This window comes from Crinia signifera, chromosome 4 (assembly GCF_055691185.1).
Source record: "Crinia signifera chromosome 4, ASM5569118v1, whole genome shotgun sequence".
In the NCBI taxonomy this organism is placed as follows: domain Eukaryota; kingdom Metazoa; phylum Chordata; class Amphibia; order Anura; family Myobatrachidae; genus Crinia; species Crinia signifera.
Genome location: NC_139220.1, coordinates 47,854,038 through 47,875,315, shown reverse-complemented (window position 1 = coordinate 47,875,315; position 21,278 = coordinate 47,854,038).

The window sequence follows — 21,278 nt, the reverse complement described above, 5'->3', positions numbered from 1 at the left end:
CTCACATTAGGAGTCTGTACAGGGGGCCATGGCATCAGTATGCCATGCTGGGAGTGTGGCATCATTATACCACGCCCCCAGCAGGAATTGTGTCCTCTGGTCCCCTCAGACCCCTGGCAGCCAATCAGTGTATGGAAGCAAGTGAAGAGACAGTGTGGGACCACAGGAGGGGCATGTTATGATTTTTTTTAATGGGTATGTAACGGCCCTAGTGCATTGCTTTGCCAAGGGCTTACAATGCTGTTAAGGCATCCCTGGGGTTGTTGCACTTTACAATTGGAAATAGGGATAGAACAAACTGGGTATTTACAGACAGTCAACATGGTAGGCAGGCCCTGCTCGCAAGCTTACAATTTATAGGTAAATAGGGATTAATACACGTAAATAGGGATAGCTGTCATCGATTGCATAATGGTAACCAGATTGCAAAGTTTCTTGGTGGGCTGAATGATATGGTAATGTTGGCCTGGGGTCAGGAGGATGGAAGGTGAGAAAATAAGTGAGCATGCTTTTGCTGTGCAGTGCAGATGTAATTGGATAAGAAAGGTTTTACAAAGGTTGTGTGGATGGTTCCGGAATCTGATAAGCTTGCCTGAAGAGGTGAGTTTTCAGGGAACGCTTGAAGATTTGGAGACTAGTGGAGAGTCTTATTGTAAGAGGGAGGAAATTCCACACAGTGAGTGCAGCCAGTAGAAAGTCCTGCACTAGGGTGGTCGCAAGGTATGGGGGGGGGGGGGGAGGAATTTTCATGATCTCTTTCAGGTGCCCCCAAAATAGTTGGCAATTGGTAGGAGATTGGTAAGGTTTCTTCTTGATGGGATAGTGTTAAGACCTGTCTCAACAGCCCAATCATTATTGTCATGAATCATTTATGGTATGTGAATGCAGAGCAAAGTTGTCTTGGCAAGGCAGGATAATAAAAGCTCAAATCGATGGGGTAGCAGCTCAATTTTGGGGGTAGGCTCTTTATTTCACTTCAAACATTAAACTTCTTAAGGATATTCAATATCTCAACAGACTTTTTTTATACTGATCCAAATGCTTGGTTTGATAATGAAGATCTCTTGAAGGGGCAGAAAATGGTCAGGGGTTTCAGAGTCGTACATGACCCTGTAGAAAGAGGCGTAAAACGAATACAAGATACAAATACAGTATTACAAAAAATGAAGAATGAAGAAGAAAAGCAACACCTGTTGTACTGTAAGTAGTTGCTGAATGTCGAAAGCTCTATCCTGACCCCTCAAAAGCGATTGTACCCTCTCCAAACCTCTACCCAAACTGGCAACCTATTAGATTCATTTTATATATAAGCTAGGACAACATTTGAAATAAACCCTGTTTTATGTGGTGCCACTTGTACTTTCTGAAGATTGTTCTTGTAGTAATTAAGTTGACAATAATGGTTACAATAAAAAGTTGGTTCATATTTTTTAATTTTTTCGCCACCCTCTTCTCCTTCTCCCTCTTTCTGAATTCTAGTTTTCTCTAACATCTTGGATTGTTTTATTTTTAAAAAGCATCTCATTGGCACTGCATTCATGTTAAATGAAACAAAAAATGATTTAAAAAAAAACCTATCCTTAAAAATGATCGTGTTTATTTCATTTTTGACACATTCCTAAAAAAAAAAGTAAATTTTATGTGTTTGGTCCTGGAAAAACTAAATACAGGTTGAGTATCTCTTATCCGAAATGCCCGGGACCAAGAGCATTCCGGATAAGGGATTTTTACGGTTTTTGGAATATTTTTTTTTACATACTTACCTGTCCCCTGGTGGTGCCCCGATGGTCCCTCGGCATCCATGGAGTCCTCCGGAGTCCATGGCAGGCATTCAGCTTCATCTCCGGGCCGGTGACGTCACCGGCGCTCTGGGAACTCGCGCAATGCACTCCTGGGACCGCTGGAGACGCCGGAGATGAAGCTGAAGGCCTGCCATGGACGCCAGGGGACTAGGTAAGTTTAAAAAAAAGGGTCAGGGGGGGGGGGGGGGGGCAAATTTTTTTTTCAATTATTCCCAAAAAAACCATGGTTTTTGGAATAATTCGGATAACGGATATCCGGATACGGGATACTCAACCTGTATCTTCATTTCTACAAACCTTAGCAAAGTAATTAAATTGAAGCCAGGAACATTATCTAAGAAATATTACCAAATCCAGGTTCCTGGGACGAACAGTAGTGATTTTATGGCAAAAAAAAAACGTTGAAATACATGTAGGACCGAATGGTCCTACATGTATTTCATGTGTGTTGCTTTTGTTGCATGGGAACAGCCTTTGACTGTGAAATAGAATGTTTCTATACTAGAATATTTATAGGCATTGCATTTTCTTATATAATACTATAATAAGAAGACATAGAAAAATGAGACATGGTGGTCATTCCCACAATGCAATATTAATTTATCTCTGACACCACTGGGGTTACCATTTTTTATACAGGCTTGCCTACGCTCCCGGGAAGGTGTGCAAGTGTCCCGCTTGCTAGCCCAAACCCCCACACCCCTCATCCCTGCTAGTTCAATTACAGCAAATTGCGCATCTGCGGAGAGGGGGGCTAAAATGACGCAGTAGTGGCATTTTGCATCATTTAAGCCCTGCCCCTTCTATGCGGGCCGCGAATCGTGGAGTTTTATGGCATGGGGCAGGGCCAGTCGATGTCTCCCAGAGAGGTGAAAATCAAAGTAGGCAAGTATGGGACCAACCTGGGGCATATCATCTTTGACAGACCCAAATAGTGAATGTGTAAAATAATGCATTGCTTCTCTGACATTTTATGAAAAGGGATTTACAAGAAGTTTGGAAACCATGACACCATCCCGAAATAGTGGTCAGCTATAGAACACTGACAGATTCTGGGAATTATGTCACTTCAGTGCTTGTTAAATTAGAAAATGAGTTGTGCCCTTACTAGTATGTGGGCACTGCGTTCCGCTATAGTAATGTGTCAGATAAGCAGGAGATTTTAGTTCATTCTTCAGCGTTAGCTAAACATTGGACTGTCACTTCAATTTATGCAAAAGACTGCGGGTGAAATTTATGAGATGCAAAAATGTGATTTGTGCGATTTTTAGTCTTTTACACGTTTTTACGAATTCGCATATTTAATGAAATGCGAAAAATGGCAAAAATTGAAAGTATACAAATCGCATATTTAATGAGATACGAATTCGGGAAAATGTGTCTAAAAATCGCCACACATGCAGACCAGGTTCTGACAGGCAAATTGGGCAGAACCCTGCACAGACCATTGAGACCTGTGATCATTGAGATCTGTGCATGGTCCTGCCCTCCCTTCTCCAGAGCCAGCTGACAGCGGAGTGAGCTGGCTTCCTCCGGTGCGGCTAACAGCTTCTGTAGCGCTGTCCCAGCGCTACAGAGGCTGCTAGCATGGTTGGTCGATGCATCTCCACGGAGACACAAAGCTCAGCCCTGATTGGCTGAGCTATGCACCTCCATGGAGACGCATAAGCCAAGGACGCTAGCCAGGGCCGGTGTAAGGCTTCTCAGCACCCTAGGCAAAACTTCAACCTACTGCCCTCCCCTCCCCATACAGACATCAATACCCACTTTCCAACCCCTTAAGGCATATTTTCCTAATATTCCGAAATGGCAAGGAGGCTCCAAAATATCAGGTGGTCCTCCCAGCCCCCAGGAAAAGTGGGCAAGTCCCCTGCTTTCCTTGGAGGCCCCCTTTTGCCACCCACAACAGAGTACAAGGAGGAGGGAGCAGCAAAGTAGTGAAGTATGCGTGAGGTGACGTCTTAGAAGTTCCAGAGCAGTATTAAGTACAACAAGGATCCTCATGGACATCCTTCATTTTTTGATAGGCAGACTTGGTGGCACCTCCCAGGTCCTAGCACCCTAGGCAGCTGCCTAAAGCTGCCTAATGGTAGAGCCGGCCCTGATGCTAGCAGCCTCTGTAGTGCTGGGACAAGGGAGGGCAGCGCTGGACTCTGGGTTGGTAAGTATATTGGTGTCAAATTGAGGTGTGTGTTTGTGTGTGTAATAAAGTTCTACTTTTCTGTGTGTGTGTGTGTGTCTTTTATTTTAACATTCTTTTTACAGGTGGACTACAAGTCCCAGTGGGCCCATTATTGCCCCGCATGCTGGGGCTTGTGGTTCGCCAAGTCCCAGCATGCGGGGAGGCCTGCTGGCACTTGTAGTTCAACTGTATAAAGCAATGTTATAAAAGAGTGTTTTAACCGTATCAGGCCGGTGACCCAAGCCCTGGACGGGACCTCTTTATTGGGGGGGGGGGGTCCCCACTCCACCAGGCACCCCGTCCAAGGCTGACCAGCCACGGTTCGGCCAGGGGACCTTATGTAAAAAGTGTCCCCCGGCTGTGGCATGACACCGCGGGCTGTTGGAGCCCGGTGCTGGTTTCAAAATACATAATGCCCCCCCATATTTTTGGAACCAGGTCTGGCTCAATGAGCCCGGGGCTGGTTATGCTCCGGAGTAGGGACCTCACGCCATTTTTTTTTTAACACAAATTCGCACATTTCCTCAAATTCACACATTTTCATGACTAAAAATCGCCCATTATCGCACTTAATCGCACTTTTTTGCCCAGAATACGCAGCTCATTAAATATGCAAAAAATTAGATTTTAAAAAGTGACTAAAACTCTCATCCTATTAAATGTCACCCTGTGTGTTAGTGGACATGGGGGGTCATGCAGACCTGATCGTACGGCTGCGAATTCTCAAGCGATTATTGATAGACTGAGGATGTGTACTGATTGTAGCGTGCATGCACAGAGGCCATTCTGTGATAAAATCCTGCTTCTTTTTGACTGCTGATTGACAGAAAGCTGGCATTTGGGGGGTGTTAACTTGCCATTTTCTGGGAGTGTCAGGGAAAATGCAGGCCTGCAAAGACGTTTGAGGGGATGGCATGTGACGTCAGCTTTGGCCCCGATCAGCCTGCTTCTCTCACAGTCGCTGAGTAAGTCCTGGGCTATGCACAGAGTGCACACACTGAGCGAATTGCAAATGGATTTGCAGTTAATTGCTGATCCAGCTAATATTTGCAAGCCCTGCTAAGCAATTTGCAGGGTTGCAGTGGGCGGGATTTCACTCTGGAATGGTGGCTAATACCTGATTGCAGGTCTGAATAACCCCCATGGGACCTGTATAACAATACTCTTAGGGACAGATTTATCAAGCTTCAAAAAGTGATAAAATGGAGAGTGATAAACAACCAGCCAATCAGCTCCTACCTGTGGTTTTTCAAACCCAGGCTGTAACAAGGCAGTTAGGAGCTGATTGGTTGGTTGTTTATAACTCTTCATTTTATCACTGTTTGAAGCTTGAGACATCTGACCCTTAATATCAAAGGAGAGAGTGATGCAACAATGAATAATCTATTAAATTATGACTTACTCATTGTTGCAGATGGCCTTGCCAGACTGTTGGATTCATCCCATTTTGCAGGATTTCCAGCATAACCATTTCACACTAAAAACATAGGGCCTTATTCTAGTTCACTCTTAGAGGCAAATTCCTTCCCAGATGGACAAAACCATGTGCACTGCAGGTGGGGCAGATGTAACAGGTGCAGATATAATTACATTTGGGTGAGTTATTTTGTTTCTGTGCAGGGAAAATACTGAGTGCTGTATTTTTACACTGCAATATAGATCTCAATTTGAAGAAAAACCCCACCCAAATCTAATTCTCTCTGCACCTGTTACATCTGCCCCCCTGCAGTGCACATGGTTTTGTCCATCTGAGAAGGAATTTGCCTCTAAGAGTGAACTAGAATAAGGCCCATAGTTTCTTTCAGCCTCTTTTTTATTTGTAAAGCAATGGTATGGATGTTACCTTTCCTTAAATACACTTTGAAGAAAACAGGGACGCAGGATATAATAAGAGATGAGGTGGCCTGTGTGCAGCCTCCTCCACCTGGCCCAGTTTTTTCGGAGATTTTAGCAAATCTATTAAAAATAAAGAACTAAGAAATCACATGTACATAAGTATTCACAGCCTTTGATCGATACTTTTAATATGATGCCACCAGCTTGGCACACCTATCCTTGGGCAGTTTCGGACAGTCTTCTTTGCAGCATATTGCAATATTTTCCGGGTGCACTGTTAGGAGTAAGGATAGGAATCTATAGCATGGCAGTCCCACCAGATTGCAAGACGGTCCTGATGGGATGCAATTATATATGAATGCTACTGGAGGTTATGTGGGAGTTCCTGAATAGGATATGCTTACCTGAAAAGGAGTGTTTTCAGGGAGCGCTTGAAACGCTTTGGCCAAAAAAAGGAAAATCTCACGTCGACATTTTTACTGTTGACCTTGCCATTGTCAACCTAATGCTGGTGATGACCTTTCAACCCTGTCAATCTTAGCCATGTTGACCTATTTCATATGGACCTAGGCCATGTTGACCTTCTATGGTAGACCCAATGCATGTCAACGTAATGACCCATATTCGCTTCGTTCAGCTCTAAAAGAAGGTGGGTTCCTCAGTTTGCAGCTTTCAGGCTCTCTTCATACTATACTTGCTGCTCCTATTCTGCATTGTCAAAATATGCCTCTCACGGGCATTTTGCATTGGAGGCAAGATAAGATTACGGCAGTCATGGCAGTTGCTACTGGCACCTTCCTCTGCAGAATCTCCCATCGGCAACTATACTGTAAACTGGAGAATTCCCATCAATGCTTCGCCTTTTTTTGTTTGATACATTTAAAAAAAATGAATTAAATATAAAGCTTTAGCAAACATATAAAACGAGTCGCTTTCCTCATCAGCCAACCAACCCAGATTACCACATTGCAGCCATGTGCACGGATGTATAAATAGCAGAACACTCTCTGTAACCATTTGGCTGAAGCTCAGTGCACATCTGCTAGTAAGTTTATCGCAGACAAAAAACGCTATACAGAGAATGTGTCAGAAAGAGCTGCATTAAGAAGATGATAAATTTAAACAAGTACCGCAGCTCGTCAGACTCCGGTGACATCACTCACCTGGACGTACTTTCTCTTCTGATCACTGTTCAAAAATAAAAAAAATATTAGCACATATCCAAGAGCACTTGCACATTTAACTCTACTGAGATATATAATTAATATATGGAAAGAATGTCTCATCCCCAACAGAGGTCTAATCTGGTTGAATGTTTGGTAGCCGTGTCAATGGCAATAAAATCACATTTATGGTAGGTTTGCCAGGCAAACCGCTGCTTATTTTAGCATACCTCCAACTGTCCTGATTTTCAAGGGACTGTCCCATTTTTGGAGGGGGGGTGGTCCCGCATCCTACCGGGTAGGGATGCCAATCTCGGGGCATTCTTCAATCCTGGGAATCAGGAATGACAAATGCTGCAAACAGCAGCGGTGAGTGGGTGTCTGGTGCCCCCGGGTGCCAAGCAGCAGCAGAGCGTGCAAGCGGAGCCGCCGGGAGGATAGCGGCGTAGTGCAAGTGTGACAGTTAAGGCCCCCATACACTAGGGCGACTTGTCCTTAGAACAAGTCGCCCCCGACTTCCCCCTGAGCTTCCCCGGCTGCTCCCCGGGGGAGCTTGATTAGATTGGCACTTGATGTGCCATTTTTTACATGTGATAAATCGTCTCGATTTATTACATGTAAAAAACCCGGGGAGCAGGGGGGGGGGGCTACAGAGGTGGGAGCAGGGGGGCTGGGGACGCTGCGGGGGACAGCGTCTGTGTCCCCCGCTGCTGGGGACAGCGTTTGTGTGCCCCGCTGCTGAGGACGCTGCGGGGGACAGCGTCTGTGTCCCCCGCTGCTGGGGACAGCGTTTGTGTGCCCCGCTGCTGAGGACGCTGCGGGGGACAGCGTCTGTGTCCCCCGCTGCTGGGGACAGCGTTTGTGTGCCCCGCTGCTGGGGACGCTGTGGGGGACAGCGTCTGTGTCCCCCGCTGCTGGGGACGCTGCGGGGGACACAAGCGGCATAGAGCCGGGCAGGGGGAGCCGGCGGGAGCTGTCAGTGTTGAATAAAAAAAAAAAGCCCATACAATGCATGGGCGGCCTGTGATTGGCTGAGCGCTCTCTCAGCCAATTGCTGACTGGCTGAGAGAGCGCTCAGCCAATCACAGGCCGCCCATGCATTGTATGGGCTTTTTTTTTTATTCAACACTGACAGCTCCCGCCGGCTCCCCCTGCCCGGCTCTATGCCACTTGTGTCCCCCGCAGCGTCCCCAGCCCCCCCTGCTCCCTCTACCGCAGCAGCGCCGCCCCACTAGGTCCCAAGTCGGGTGGTCGGACGTGCAGCAGGTCCGACCACCCGACGCAGATCCGATGCGCACGGGACCGCGCATCGGATCTGAGGGGACATCAAAACTAGCCGATTTTGGTCCGATTTCGGCCAGATCCGACTGATCTGGCTGAAATCTGACCAAAATCGGCTAGTGTATGGGGGCCTTTAGGCTGCGCAGGCCGCACCGGAGTCGGGAGCAGCAGCAGCAGAGCGTGCGGGCGGAGCGGCCGGGAGAACGGTGATGCGCGTGTGTGACAATGTAGCCTGCACAGCGCGACCTCTTGCTGTCATGCTGAAAAGGCCGTATGCCGGGTCCGGAGCAGCCGGGAGCATCGGACCGGACTGCATGCGCAGTATGATTTTACTCTTACACTTAATACATTTACCCTTCAGAGATGGGCATTCAACTGGTGGCCCATAAGGTGCTGAGAATTAGGCTAATTTTTATTGCCTTGCTGCACTGTAAGGTGGTTGTGCACATGTGACAGCAATAGCCAGTAAGAATCAGGCTGGCACATGTAATACGTTCTATTGGGTAAGTCCAAAATAATGAACAAGTGCAGAATTTTGGTGGTGTCCTGGATAGGAGCTTGACACTTTGGCAGGTAGCCAACAAGCTGCAGAAATTTACTGCAGCTAATGCAGGGGCGAATCCAGGAGAAAATGACAGGGGGGGCACGTGCCTGGGTGCCCTCCCCCTGAATCCGCTACTGAGCTAATGAATTTGGCTGGGGCTATCAGCAGTTATTGGGGCCAATATGCAGCCACTGGAATCGCAATAACACATGGGATCAGGACACAAGAGAAAGGAACTTGTGCAGGAACCTAACCTTGATCCTATGTGTTATCGGACGATCAGGGCCGGTGCAAGGCACCGGAGCGCCCCAGGCAAGTCGGAGTGGGGGCGCCCCGGTGCCGGGGGGAGGGGGGGGTGGTACCTGTGCAAAAAAATTGCTGCCCTGGCGTCCCTGCAGTGCTGGAGCGGTCAGGGGTGTCCGTGCCGTAGGGGTACCTGCGGCGCCGTCATGTGTATAAAGCTGGCTGCGGCCGGCGGGGTCCCCGTAGTGAATAGCAAATAACTAGTGCTTCCCACGCCGCCGCACGCATAGCGCTAGTTACTGTACAGTATTTGCTATTCACTACAGGGACCCCGCCGGCCGCAGCCAGCTTTATACACAAAAGTACCCCTACGGCACGGACACCCCTGACCGCCCCAGCACTGCAGGGACGCCGGGGCAGCAAGTTTTTTACACAGTTCGCCGGGGGTGAGGGGCGAACTGACGCCCTCCAGGTGCCGGCGCCCTAGGCAAATGCCTAGAGCTGCCTAGTGGTGGCGCCGGCCCTGCGGACAATCACAGTTTTTTTTGTCGCACAATAAAAATGGCCTACAGAGTATATGTTAGGATGTAGTTCAGATCATTAATGTGACCTCCTGTTGCATTACCATATGAGTGCTATCACCGCTGCTTCTATGTAAGCAGCAGCGATAACAACTCCAACCACGGGGGGAAATGCAATAGGGCGGCTCAAGAGTGTACGCTGCAGCACAGGACAAAATTCAAATAGGGGAGCCACATTACCTTACAGTGAGTCAGTTTGTTATTGCAGTTGGTACTGTATTCCTATTTGAATTTTGGACTGTTCTGTAGTCCCCCATCTGGAGCCTTTCCTGAATAGGGTCCAAGTTTTTAGTGTGGTTCTAACTTGAATCTTATTGCCCATTTGAAGGTGCGAGTTTGCCCCAATTGTCGCCCTAATGAACCGGTCAACCTAATGACCCTGTTGACCTAACCCATGTCGACCTTCCTGCGTGTCGACCTAGACTCTTGTCGACCTAATGGTGTCAACCTAATGACTGTCGACCAATATTGTGGAGACCTAATGATCCATTCCCAAGCAGAAGCATGCACGGATCCCATTGATCTGTGCATGCTTCTGTAAAACTCACCTATAAAAAGCTGGTCTATTTATAGGCGAGTTCTAGGTAAGGTTTTGTTATTATTGGCCGAGTTGTATGTTTTCTGAGTCTGCTCTATGCAGGTCTCGGAATGGCAGGAAACATGCGAGTTTGCATGTTCCTGCATCCTATTACATTGTCCAAGCTGTAAAACTGTGCGACCTGATCCCACATTTTACAAACCGATTACACTTCCCCCAGACATCTGAATTTTCCCAAATGAGCCGAATTCCACTAATGAAATTTGCAAAATGTCCGAGCCACTTATTACAGGACGCAAATAGTTTGCAAAACAATTCCGAACAGTTGGCTCATCTATAGTGCTCATGTGGAATCTACGTCCTGGGCAAAAGAGCAGAATGCATGTCATCCAGAATTGCTCCTGCATTGCAGCATGAAAACGAAATGCATATTTAATCACTAGCTAAGCCCGTTTTAAGCAAAAGCTTCGAAAGCTAGTCTGCTACCTTGTGATTGCCTCTTTGTTTCTGTATGTGTGATTGCCTCTGTGTTTGTGATAGAGAATGAGACGTAGTTTCACTTATTGCCAGCAGATGGCAGTATTTCTGTTACTCATGGGCACTAGACATAGATATGTAAGATAATAATTGGTACTTGTGTATTTTGGCGGCGCCCCCGATGTCCGTCGTACGACGGACAGATCGCATCGCATCGCATGCCATGCACCCGATGGCATACGATGCGATGCGACGCGATTTTGACCCCTTATACGACCAAAAATCGTATAAGCACCCTAAAGGGTGCTTTTGAGCACCCAAATGGGTGCTTACAATGTTAAATGCACCCCCACGCCACCCCCCCACTATAAACGTGAACCCGAAGCGTGGCGAGCGCAGCGAGCCCGCGAGGGGCGGCGGTACGCGTCCTACGACCTTTTCATACCCCCACTATCCACGTCGGCGTGGAGTTGAGAATAGAATAGTGTGGCGAGCCACCGAGCCCGAAGCGTGGCGAGCGCAGCGAGCCCCGCGAGGGGACGCGGATACCTTCACAGGTAAACGCGTCCCTTCGCGGGCTTCACAGGTATCCGTGTCCCCTCGCGGGGCTCGCTGTGCTCGCCACGCTTCGGGCTCGGTGGCTCGCTGCGCTCGCCACACTATTCTATTCTCAACTCCACGCCGACGTGGATAGTGGGGGTATGAAAAGGTCGTAGGACGCGTACCGCCGCCCCTCGCGGGCTCGCTGCGCTCGCCACGCTTTGGGTTCACGTTTATAGTGGGGGGGTGGCGTGGGGGTGCATTTAACATTGTAAGCACCCAATTGGGTGCTTAACATTATATAAGCACCCATTAGGGTGCTTATACAATGTTTAATCGCATCGCATCGCATCGCATCGTATGGCATTGTATGCCATGTACAATGGCATACAATTTCAAAATTGTATGCCATCGTGCACTATCGTACGATATCGCGTCGCATCGCATACCATCGTATACGTTATGGTATGCGATGCGATGGGCGCCGCCAAAATACACAAGTACCTAATAATTAATCATACATAATTCACTCTGACTCCGGGGTAATTCAGACCTGATCGCACAGCCATGAATATTCTTGCTACACTGCGCATTTGGCTGCGGCTTTCAGGGCTGGCAGGATGTAGGTAGCCTTCTTTCTGACGGCTTAACTACATCTTCTACATGGGGCTCAGCCTCAGTTACATATAGCTGAGTTATTTTGTTTCTGTGCAGAGTAAATACTGGCTGCATTATTCTTACACTGCAATTTAGATTTCAGTTTCAACACACCCCATCCAAATGTAACTCTCTCTGCACATGTTACGTCTGCCCCACCTGCAGTGCACATGGTTTTGCCCATTTTGAAATCAAGTTTGTACTGCAATCAGATCTGAATAAGGGACCATGTGTACATCCCTTTATTCGCACAGCAGATGCAGCATAACGCCACATCATCTGGCTGCACATTTAACTGCATTCCAATTAGCTTTAGCTATGTACAAAAGTCTCAGCTGAAGCACAATAGAACACAGGGCCTTATTCTGGTTCACTCTTAGAAGCAAATTCCTTCTCAGATGGACAAAACCATGTGCACTGCAGGTGGGGCAGATATAACATGTGCAGAGAGTAAAGGTGCCCATACACTAGTAAGATTTATCTTCAGATCTGGCTGGTTGGAACAAAAACATGGTTATGGATGAGTGACAGTTTGTCTGTTTTCCATCATTTCCAAGCAAATAGTCAACTGTCATTATCTCTCATCCATTACCATGTTTTTGTTCCAACCAGCCAGATCTGAAGATAAATCTGCGTGTGTATGGCCACCTTTAGATTTGGGTGGGGGGTTTACTTCAAAGTGAGATCTATATTGCAGTGTAGAAATAAAGCAGCCAGTATTTTCCCTACACAGAAACAAAATAACTCACCCAAATCTAATTCAATCTGCACAAGTTACATCTGCCCCACCTGCAGTGCACATGGTTTTGTCCATCTAATAAGGATTTTGTCAGAAAGAGTGAACTAGAATAACCCCCTAAGTGTGAACTAGAATAAGGCCCACAGTGAAAACTAGCCGCAGCTGCAGCATCGCAGCATTTCATGTACAGATTCACACACAGATGTATAATGCTGCACATCAAACTCATCAGTGCAGTCTCATTAAGAGGTTTTGTCACATTTTTTTAAATTGTAAAGCAAAAAAGATGCTTATGAATATGAAACGATGTGGTGCGCTTAGGAGAAGGGCTGTGCAAACGGACCTGTGCTGAGCTTGTTACAGATCAATGGGTAGACAGTGTCAATGCTGTAGGTCGACACCTGACCACGGTTGACCCCCAGTTAGTGTACCGCACACGCACACATGGCTCGCTTTGCTCGCTATGCTTCAGTTCAGGTGCCTCACTCACTGCGCTTAGCACACTTTGCCATTTCCAATGAGAGTCCATGTGGATGATAAAGTATAAAAATATTGTGGAAAAACTCAACTTTTTCATGTCGACCATTACCACATTGCTCGTGTCTACCTATAGATAATGAGCTTGTGCATGTCAATCTTTTTGGCATTGACCTATTGACTGTCTATCTAGACACTGTCGACTTATTATCCAGATACCATTGAACTTTGCATCGATCCTCCTTAATCTATAAACAATGTATAATAAAACGTATCATAAAACATAAGGGCAAAGTTATTGTGCAGATGGCTTCTGTCGGCCAATCATTCGCTTACAAAGAAATAGAACTAGGTTGGCAAAGTAGTGACTGCAACAGCGCCATCTAGCTGCCACTGTGTTCATATATTTTGCTGTTTTATTAAATGTATATAATATTATAAATATTGTGTACTTCATAATGATGATGACGATGATGATGTGCGTTTTTTGAAAGCCATCAGATTTCATTTCTTGCATTAATCTTGTTGACTGTTGAATGTATCTGTATGATTACAGATACTGTATATTATATTGCCGTACTGTCTATCCATTGCAATGAAAGTAACAAAATAAAACAAAACAACATGATTGCTAGCGACAGATGACCTAAACAAATGAAACCTGAAAACAGATACAGAAGAAAACCTAAAAGAAACTATTTTTATTCTGGTGGGAAACCAAACAATGTAACATGCCACATAAACCGTCTTCAGAACACAGTGAAATGATTTTCCATCTTTAGTGAGGTCAAATGTGAGGGCAAGTTCCTTCATTCTGCTTTCTTTCCACCTATGTCTCACAGGACCTAGTTCAAAGTGCGGAGCGCTGAGTGGCTCTCAGAGAAAAGCACGTTGTTTGTATGTTGGAGACATCTTTTTTGAGACCACCATAACAGTTCTGAAATTTCACAGCCCCGCAAGTTGGCTACTAAACTATACTCAGAGACCTTGCGGGTTTGATTTACTCAGCGCATTGTTGTTGCTTGTCTTGCATTATTTTCAATGCAGGATTGGTGGAGAATTCAGTCTTAACAAACAGTGACTGAGAGATGAGATTTAAGTCTGAAAAGGACAAGTGGCGATTTTGTATCTAGCACCAATAAAAGTCTTGCTATCATTTATCTATAACTCCAGTAATAATCGCAAAAATCCAATTGGTTACTTTCCATTTTAGTTATTTTACTACATCTTCAGTACCTACCATTAGTGTTGGTGCATTATCACGTGAGCCTTATTAAATCCACCGCTTGGGTATGTCATCTAAAGCTTGGATCATTGGATAGACAGCAACTAGGTCGACACCACTAGGTTGACATGCATTAAGGTTGATATGACTGAAGGTTGACATGCAGGAAGGTCGACATGACTGAAGGTTGATATGGGTTAGGTCGACAGGGTCATTAGGTCAACATGGGGAAGGTCGACAGTCAAACGGTCGACTTGGGGGCTTTAATTTTTTCCTGAATGTCGACACAGTCAACATGGACACTGAACTGTAGCACTGCGTCCCCTAGCATGGCTCGCTGCGTTCGTCATGCTTGGGGCTAAGAACTATTTTGTTCTCCCACCACGCCCTAATGGATGGTAGGGCATGAAATACCGCCTGTCGGCACATGTTGGCTCAAAAAGAAAATGAGAAATACTCCCATGTCTACCTTTTCACTGTCGGCCTTCCCCATGTTGTCCTAATGATTGTCGACCTAATGACCCTGTCGACCTAACCGATGTTGACATTCAGTCATGTCAACCTTCCTGCATGTCGACCTTCAGTCATGTCGACATTATTGCATGTCGACCTAGTGGTGTCGACATAATGCTTGTAGACCTAGTGACCGTATTCCCTTAAAACATTGCACGTGTACACAATTATGAATAAAAACATTTGGAAATGCTTTTAGTTTTTGGTTCATGTAAAATAAAATCATAGAATGTGACAGCAGATAAGAACCATTTTGCCCATCTAGTCTGCCCATGTACACGCATTTACACTAGGGTTAGTTTTAAATTATTTCTTTTTGGAGTGGAGGAGCCAATTAACCTACCAGTTTATTTTTGGATTGTGGGAGGAAACTGGAGTACCCTGAGGAAACTCATGCAGACACAGGGAGAATATAAAAATTCCACACAGTTGTGACCAAATAGTGGCATAAAGAAGAGTGTTTAAAATTCAGGAGGTTTATGGCTTATAAAAAAAAATGAAGGCATGTCCGACAAGACAAACATACTGGAAGTGTATTCACATTGTGGAGCCTTTTCAGAATTATTATTATTTAATTTTATTTATAAGGCGCCACAAGTGTTTTACAGCGCCGTACAAAGGGCATACAATAAAACCGTACAGGAAGAAAAAATTGAGTACAGGTAACAAAGAGCACTACAAATCAATATGCAATACAGCTTAGATGTAAGTAGCATAATACTAGGGGCTTGCAGCCATAGATAAAGATGAGCCTTTACCAACAGGAGAGTATGCGGGCAAAGATGGCCGCTGCGTAGGAGAGAGCTGTAAGTGAAATGTGAGGAGAGGGCTTTGACAACAAGAGGGGAGAGGGTCCTGCTTTGAGAAGCTAACAATCTAGTGTGAGTGGGGGGGGGTGTCAGACAGATAACATGATGTGCAAGCAAGATGGTGGTGGTCTGATGGCAGGGTGTAAGCAAAGGAGAGATGGCCAAGGCATGAGGCGGTGGATTACAGGAGCAGCCTCATTACTAGGTTATGCAGTGAAACGGTAAGCTTTAATAGGTGGGTTTTATGTGGGGGTTTTAAGGGTAAACCTCAGGTCATACTTGCCTACTTTTGAAAACTAATTTCAGGGAGATTATAGTTGGCAGGAGAATTTTGCATAGCGCCCCATTGAGGGGGCGTGTCAGGCTCCACCCAAAGGGCGTATATAGTTTCAAATAAAGAGAGATTGTGAAAAGAGATCGTAAACGTGGCACCTAGAAGCGTGGTTGTGTACTACTACGTCTGAGAGGAATCTTTTAAAATGACTTATGTCCAGATGTAGATGAGCCCCAAAGCAGTCAGTAAGAGCTACTGGGAAAATGGTGCTGATGATTCAATGTAAATATCTGTCTCTCATTCCTTTTTTACCCCAAAAATTTAACAGTGTAATGTGGGCTTGTTGAAATGAGGGAGATTGCTAGACTAATGAGGGAGAGAGGGAGATTGCTGCTATTTCAGGGAGTCTCCTGCAGAATGCAGGAGGGTAGGCAAGTATGCCTCAGGTGGTCCTGAGAATTCAGCTCCCAGGGCATGTTCCCCTCCTAGATCTGCCCTGATTACAACCCTGCTTCTTCCACTACATAAATCTCAGTCTGTCATTTCCTGCAGTCCTCTTTTAAAATCATGATACTGCTCCTGTCACATGCATCCCCTCCTAGTCCTCACCAACACATTACTCAAATGCTGCTACACTCTTGGCCTTATTCTAGTTCACTCTTTCTGACAAAATCCTTCTTAGATGGACAAAACCATGTGCACTGCCGGTGGGGTAGATGTTACTTGTGCAGAGAGAATTAGATTTGGGTGGGGTTTTACTTCAAACGGAGATCTATATTGCAGTGTAAAAATAAAGCAGTCAGTATTTTCCCTGCACAGAAACAAAATAACTAGGGCCAGATGTAACAAGCTTCAAAAAGTGATAATATGGAGCGTGATAAAAGTCCAGCCAATCAGCTCCTACCTGTCATTTTCAAACCCAGCCTGTAACATGGTAGTTTGGAGATGATTGGCTGGCTGTTTATCACTCTCCATTTGATCACTTTTTGAAGCTTGGTACATCTGTTTATGTACCCTGTACTTATCCTACATTGTATTCAACTGTATAACATTGTTTCCTGTTTTTCTTACTCGTTTATGTACTGTGTGAGCATACCTCCCAACTTTAGTAGCCCAGCAGGCGGGACGCTGCTGCTGCACGGCTAATTTTTTGGGGGGCGTGGCCTAATTTGGGGCGTGGTCTATACTTGCGGCTCCCCCGCAAGGCCACGCCCCCATTTTGCCGCTATGGGGGCATGACCTAGAGGCTCTGTGAGCCTCTAGCCATGCCCCCAGCCCCCTGGCTGCGGGAATAGACGATGTGCGCATGCGCACAGCGTTTATTCCCCGCTGCTTAGCAGCTGACAGGGGGGACTCCCAACAGCCCCCCACACCGCGGGACACTGCCGCCCGCGGGTGGGACAGCGGGACAGGCCCTGACAATCGGGACTGTCCCGATAAAAAATCGGGACTGTTGGGAGGTATGTGTGAGCGCTGTAGATTCCTTGTGGCACCATATAAATAAAGGATAATAACAATTATCACTAAGCCCCATGTCAAGGCCACCAGCCGGACTTTTTTGAACAGAGGGACACAAAGATGAAATACACTAAATTGCTCAGTGCCCTATTAAACACACGATAAGTAACTTTACCTTGATTTATCTATCTGCCTATGGGCCTTAAGGCCCCCATACACTATGCGATTTTCGTCCGATTTCATCCGATTTCGGCCCTTTGGGCCGATAAATCGGGTGAAATCGGCCGAAAATCGCATGTGTTTGACATCTGATCTGATCTGATGCGCGGTCCCGCGCGCATCGGATCGGATCACGGCGTCGGACCTACAGAACATGAGATATATCGGAATCTGAGCCATCATAAGTGCTTTTTAGCACCCACGATGTTCAGATCCGATATATCTTTATATACAGCCCCCCTGTCTTACTAGCAGCCCCCCCTGCATTGACGGCTCCCGGCGGAGGTAGTGCAGGCGGGGACCGCAGGCGTGGCGGGAGAATAGGAAGAAATCCTTTTCAAAAGACCAGGCGGCCGCTGGTTGGCTGAGCTCTCAGCCAATCAGCGGCCACCCAGTCTTTTGAATAAGATTTCTTTCTATTCTCCCGCCGCGCCTACGGTCTTTGCTCTGCGACGCCTGCGGTCCCTGCCTGCACTTCCTACGCAGGGAGCCGGGAGCCGTCAATGCGGGGGGGGGGGGCGCTGCTAGTAAGACAGGGGGCGCTGCGGGGGACACAGAGTTGGCAGTAACAGAGCCGGGCAGGAAAAGCTGTCAGCGCTGGAAAAAAAAGCCCATACAATGAATGGGCAGCCTGTGATTGGCTGAGCGCTCTCTCAGCCAGTCAGCAATTGGCTGAGAGAGCGCTCAGCCAATCACAGGCTGCCCATTTATTGTATGGGCTTTTTTTTTCCAGCACTGACAGCTCCCGTCTCCCCCTGCCCGGCTCTGTCACTGTCCCCCGCAGCGTCCCCTGCACGCTGCCTTAGCAGCGCCCCCCACCAGCAGCCCTGTTCTGCAGCCCCCCCCCCCCCGCTCCCCAGGTTTACATGTGATAAATCGAGACAATTTATCACATGTAAAAAATGGCACATCAAGTGCCAATCTTATCAAGCTCCCCCGGGGAGCTGCCGGGGAAGCTCAGGGGAAAGTCGGGGGCCTTTATTCTAGAGGCAAATTCCTTCTCAAATGGACAAAACAATGTGCACTGCAGGTGGGGTAGATGTTACTTGTGCAGAGAGAATTAGATTTGGGTGGGGTTTTTCTTCAAAGTGAGATCTATATTGCAGTGTAAAAATAAAGCAGTCAGTATTTTCCCTGCACAAAAACAAAATAACTCCCCCCAATCTAATTCTATCTGCACCTGTTACAGATTCGGTATGAAAACCTGACGGTTAAAATCCCGACGGTCAAAATCCTGAATGGGTCATAATACCGACAAGGACAAAATCCCGACAAGGACAAAATCCCGACATATAAAATCCCGACATGGTCAAAATGCCGACATATAGAATGTGCAGGTGAAACTGTGAACATGACTTTGGGTCGACAGGTCGCGAGGTCGACATGGGTTTTTTCACTGTTTTTTTACCCGAATGGCGACACAGTCGACATGGAGACAGTTGGAGGTGAACCGCAGCCCCTCGCATCGCTCGATTCGCTCGCGATGCTCCGGGCACACTATTTTATTCTCCCACCACGCCCTAGTGCATGGTAGGGCATGAAATACCGCCTGTCGGCACATGTCGGGTCAAAAAACTGTGAAAAAAACCATGTCGACCTCGCGACCTGTCGACACAAAGTCATGTTCACAGTTTCACCTGTACATTCTATATGTCACAATTGACAAATGTCGGGATTTTGTCCTTGTCGGTATTATGACCCATTCGGATTTTGACCCTGTCGGGATTTTGACCATCGGGATTTTGACTGCATCCCCCTGTTACATCTGCCCCCTGCAGTGCACATGGTTTTGTCCATCTGAGAAGGAATGTGCCTCTAAGAGTGAACTAGAATAAGGCCCTATATGTACTCTGAGTTTCAGTAAATGGTAGATTCTCATTTAACTAGAGCACAGACTCAGTGGCGTAACTATAGCACCGCAGCCCCCGCGGTCGCGGGGGGGCACTGTGCATATGGGGGGGCAGGGCGGGCTGGGCCGGTGGGGCAGGGGGCCATGTGCCCCCCGGGCCGCTCTAACAAGTAATGGTGGGGCCGCCTCAAATCTTACCTCCTCCTCCAGTCCTGTAATCCTGTAAGCTACAAGAACATGGCCTCAGGACATGTCCATCAGCCTCCTATGTGCAGGGCAAAGCCCGGCGCCGACTCCACCCATCTGTGCGTCTCGGGGCGGGGGGAAGGGGAGGAGGATGGAGGAGGACAAAAATAATCTCTCTACTGGGAGGACGAAGGCTGAGCGAGACGTGGTGAGAGAGGCGGGAGCCGCAGCATTGCAGCAAGGACCCGGCCGGCAAAACTTGAAAGGCACTGCCAGTGCCTGTGACAGGCAGGTGAGGTGACATTTATTGGATGTTTTTGTATGGGATGGGGGGGGGGGGACAGCCTGTGCTGTCCTGGTAAAAATTATACACGGGGAGCAGCCTGTGGTGTCATGATATAATTATAATTATACCAGGACACCACAGGCTGCTCCCCCTGCATACATGTACCAGAACACCACAGGCTGTATGTGTCCTGGTAATAATTATACAGGGGGAGCAGCCTCGGGTGTCCTGGTATAATTATACACAGGGAGCAGCCTGTGGTGTCATGATATAATTATACCAGGACACCACAGGCTGCTCCCCCTGTATAATTTTACCAGGACACCACGGGCTGATCCAATCATACCAGGGCACCACAGGCTGCTCCCCCTGTATAATTATACCAGGACACCACATGCTGATCCCCCTGTATAATTATACCAGGACACCGCAGGCTGCTTCCACTGTATAATTATACCAGAACACCACAGGCTGTATATGTCCTGGTAATAATTATACAGGGGGAGCAGCCTGTGCTGTCCTGGTATAATTATACACGGGGAGCAGCATGTGGTGTCATGATATAATTATACCAGGACACCACAGGCTGCTTCCACTGTATAATTATACCAGAACACCACAGGCTTTATGTGTCCTGGTAATAATTATACAGGGGGAGCAGCCTGTGGTGTCCTGGTATAATTATACACGGGGAGCAGCCTGTGGTGTCATGATATAATTATAATTATACCAGGACACCACAGGCTGCTCCCCCTGTATAATTATACCAGGACACCACATGCTGATCCCCCTGTATAATTATACCAGGACACCACAGGCTGCTTCCACTGTATAATTATACCAGAACACCACAGGCTGTATGTGTCCTGGTAATAATTATACAGGGGGAGCAGCCTGTGGTGTCCTGGTATAATTATACACAGGGAGCAGCCTGTGGTGTCATGATATAATTATAATTATACCAGGACACCACAGGCTGCTCCCCCTGTATAATTATACCAGGACACCACATGCTGATCCCCCTGTATAATTATACCAGGACACCACAGGCTGCTTCCACTGTATAATTATACCAGAACACCACAGGCTGTATGTGTCCTGGTAATAATTATACAGGGGGAGCAGCCTGTGGTGTCCTGGTATAATTATACACGGGAAGCAGCCTGTGGTGTCATGATATAATTATAATTATACCAGGACACCACAGGCTGCTCCCCCTGTATAATTATACCAGGACACCACATGCTGATTTCCCTGTATAATTATACCAGGACACCACAGGCTGCTTCCACTGTATAATTATACCAGAACACCACAGGCTGTATGTGTCCTGGTAATAATTATACAGGGGGAGCAGCCTGTGGTGTCCTGGTATAATTATATACAGGGAGCAGCCTGT